The sequence below is a fragment of the Prosopis cineraria genome, unplaced genomic scaffold, assembly GCF_029017545.1.
Source record: "Prosopis cineraria cultivar Desert tree isolate PC_DT_omini unplaced genomic scaffold, ASM2901754v1 PC11, whole genome shotgun sequence".
In the NCBI taxonomy this organism is placed as follows: domain Eukaryota; kingdom Viridiplantae; phylum Streptophyta; class Magnoliopsida; order Fabales; family Fabaceae; genus Prosopis; species Prosopis cineraria.
In genome coordinates, this window is record NW_026555342.1 from 43,956,004 (window position 1) to 43,960,338 (window position 4,335).

The following is a 4,335-nucleotide window of genomic DNA, read 5'->3' on the forward strand; positions in this document are numbered from 1 at the left end:
TTGAGACTCCAAAACAATATAATACTGTGATATATTAATAGGAACTTGAAAGGATATATGGCAATACAATCTGAGAGAATATAGCAACATGTACTACATATAACAAACATTCTTACTCACATTTATCTCCAGAATTTTTTTTCTTCAATATAGACACTCTGTTTTTGAATGGGAAAGGGGGGGGGGGATCTTAGACACCTCCTTCAAGATGATTTAGAATGACCAATCCCTGCACGCAAAGTTTAGTGAGAAAAAAAAAATTGATTAGTGAAGGCTCCTGAAAAATAAAAGGATATTGCAACAGATGAATACGAATAATTAATCTTTTCATATTGCTTTTCTAAATTGTCTCTTATGTTCTAATGACAAGTTGTTCCAGTGGTAACACCACATTCCTTTGTAAATATTAAATGAATTACTTTTAAAAAAATCATCTCCTATGTGTTCCTTTTCAAAAAAGAAAATTATTTTTTTAAATTATTATTATCTATAGTTGAACAAGTGTGTAATTTTCTTAGGGAAAACCACTCTCTCAAATATCATATACAAGCAATTAAAACACAGAAAAATCTTATAAAATTAATCTGAAATCTAATTTATTTTAACTGAAATAATTATCAAATTAATATTTTACTTTATTATTTATTTTTTAAGTTCTATATCAGTCTATAAAGAAGACATATGCAAGTAAACATGACAATATCAAAAATTTCTTACTTTCTATATTTTAGATAAATATTCGACAAAATTTATAACGTTTGAGAAGTCAAGATGCATCATTACAAATGAAATTTTGGGGAAATAGATTCTTCACAAGTATAATAATCACATAATAAATATTTATATGCATGCACCACTTGGGTCAAAATCAGAGAGCATTAGCATTTATTATTTAAAAAAAAAAAAAAAAGCATTAGCATTTGCGTGGAAGTGGGAATAACTTTAAAGTTATTACCTGGTGGAGACTATTTCGTAGAAACCATCAATGCCGATGTCCACGAAATTTGGAAACTAAAAGTTGTTTGGTAGCTTCGTCTTCCCATTGTAATTGATCCAACCAATCTTGTTCTCCAGAAATTTCTGCAATTTTCATTGCACTTTGAGAATTAAATGGGAGCTTTTTCAAATTGGGGCAGTCTCCAACATAAATCTCCTTCAGACAAGGAAACTGTAATGCTATTGTACAAATACTCCTTAAGTTGCGTAGATTTTCCAAGCTAAGATGAGTGAGGCTGGAAAAAAGATTACTTTTCACTATCTCACTGTTAGCATTCCCAAACTCCTCCGTTATAACTTCCAATAATGAATCACATTTGCGTAAATAAAGGAATTCAAGGTTTGGAGCATGTATAAGCCAATTCAAGTCAAATATATTTTGACACCTGTATATAGTCAAGTTGCGAAGTGAGATTCTATATTCATCCCCACAAAATAAGCTCCTCGGAATTTTTGCAGTTTCATAATCCTCTGGTAACATGCCACCAAAAACACTTAATATTTCAAGATGCTCCATTTTTCCAAGTGATGAGAACAAGTTCTGGAGTGAGCTTGCATCAGGGATAAATTTAACCTCTAGATCACACAAGCACCTTTGCAATTTTGAGGAGATTACTATTTTTTGAAGAGATGAGCCATTATTGATGGAAATGCGTATTTCTTGAAGGTGGTCTAAGCCTTCTAACTCATCCAACAACACATCTTCATCATTCAGTAGAAATGCACCATTAGCCATACTAAAAAGTTGAAGAGATGACAGACTTGATATAACTTCCTTTGTGAATTCAAGGACTTCAGTTCCATCCAATAACAGATGCCTCAACTTCTTCAAATTCTTCAACTCCTCTACCAATTTTTTTATACCAGTATAGGATAGGTCCAAGTGTTCCAAGCTTACAAAGTCCCCAATTGCTGATGGTAGATTTGTTATTCCCGCATTAGATGACAAATCCAATACTCTAATAGTACTTGGAAGGACAAATACCTCAGTTGGAAAGTGTTGAATCGGAGTACCCCTGATAAGCATAGTGAGGAGATTAGTACAATGAGGTTTTTGTGAGAAATTTAGATTGATATCAACCCTGCCCCATAGAGATAGCCTTTCTACCTCCTTCCACTTTGCAAAATAGTGTACTTCAAGGACACTAGACCCAGATCCATCTTTCATAAAGACTCTTGCCTTTTCCTCGTGGTCACATGCTACCCAAAGAGCCATGTCTCTGATTACATCATGCATTTTAATTGTGTTTTCACTGTCACCATTTTCTAATAAGCAAGCATGCTTCAAATTTGATATTATATCTTTTCCTTGCCTACGTGCTTCATATATATTATAATCACATTCAACCAAAAAGCCTTCTGCTATCCAAAGCAAAATAAGATCTTCTTTTTCTATATTATAGTCCTCGGGAAATAGAGCACAATATAAAAAACATGATTTGTAGGTATCTTTTGACAACCTATCATAACTAAATTCAAGTAGGTAATAGACTTCTTCAACCATACCTAAGACTCTTGAGGGATAACTTTTCAAAATTTCTATAGTACGCTTCCATTCATTGAGAGTCATCACATTAGCCATAGCACGTCCAACAGTACAAAGAGCAAGCGGTAACCCTTGACACTCACCCACCACTTTTTTCGCAAGATGCAATATTTGACGATCTTCAAGAGTAGTTTTGCCCACTTTTTCTTTGAACAATTCAAATGTTTTATCTTGTGTGAGACATTTTACCTTTATGCGTTTGTGCTCCCATTAAGCCACATACCTTTTCCAATCGAGTCGTGAAAATTATCTTACTTCGATAATTATTCAGCTCGGAAGGAACCCCCAACTTCGACATATCAATTCTTTTCCACACATCATCTAATAACAACACAAACTTTTTCTCCTTTAAAATATTATATAACAAAATAGCTCTCTCATCCATGGTCTTGTTATCCCAAATACCATCTTCAACATTCAACTTCTTCCTAATGGCTTCTTGAATTTTTTCTGGATCTGCGTCTTTAGACACCACAACCCAGATGATTATACTGTGTGCTTTCGTTGAAAGGAACTCGTTGTTAAACTTTTTAAGTAGAGTTGTCTTGCCCACACCGCCCATACCATACAAGCCAATGATGCCAGCCTGACTGTTCTCAAAGCACGAACATAGCTCCTCAAACGTTGATTCCACACCCACAGCCTTATCCATAGGAAGTTCATCAAACTGACCTCGAGCCAACTTCTCTGCTACATCATCAAAATTCCCTCTGCTTATAAGATCATTAACATCACTCAACTTCCGGGTGGCCACCTTATGAAGCTCGTATCTAGCTCGACAATTCTTGGGACAACGACCTCCAAAACACTTGGCTTGGATTTCTTCTTGATTACCTTGCTGTAGAATGGCCTGAACTTCATTTCGTAGGTCTTCAACTCTGCCCATCCAATTCCTTACTTCATTCAAAACCACCATGTGCTGATTTGGATCCTGCTCTACTGTTTCTACCTTCATCTTGACATCAAGGTACCTGCTATTGAGTTGATCTGAAGCATTTCTCAAAGAGTTGAGGTTGTCTCCAAGGTTGCGTATTGAATCTGCTCGTTTGGTGCAATAACCACACAAACGAGTCAGGATGTCAACAACTGGAGTAATAAAATCGGACATGCTTGGATGCAACAAAGAAAGAACTGTGAAGATTGAATTCGAGAAGGAGGAGATAAAAATGCAGTGAAGAACAATGTCTCAGGTTGGGGTAGAGCAATTTAGACCATACAAGCTAGTGCGCGCCAGCTGGAAGATTCTTTTCATGAACCGCGGGTTCCGAGAAAGTCCCTGCCAACATGAGGCAGCAACCCCTATATTTTATTATGAATGATTGGCGTCTTGTCTCCCATATTTAATTTGAACATATTGAAATGGAGGGAATGCCATGGACGAGAACATGGACTGAAGTTCTAAAATAGTAATTTCCACCTCTAAAATTATAAGATTTTTTTTTTCAAAATTGATATTTTAAAATATAAAACACCTTAATAAAAATAAAATTTTATTAACAATAATTTTTAATATTATCTTTTTTTAAAATTTTTTATAAATAAAATATTAAATAAAAAATATTTTAAAAAGTTTATATTTTTGTGTTAAAGAAAAAATTGTAAAAAGTATTATAAAATTTATTGTTATATATAATTTTATTTAAAAATATTTTATAATTTAAGACATAATAAATATGATAGCCAATTAAATTTGGAACACTCAACCCTAAAAAAACATGGTAAAAAATTAAAAAAAATTAAAATTACCTAGAGAGTATATTAAGTCTTGCCATCAATTGTCTAACACGACGGTA

The 4,335-nt window shown here is 33.8% G+C and overlaps 1 pseudogene; it reads right to left on the minus strand.

Moving 5' to 3' along the window:
* On the minus strand, positions 1-3,760 carry LOC129284802 (probable disease resistance protein At5g63020; annotated as a pseudogene).
* Positions 3,761-4,335: the final 575 nt, after the last annotated feature.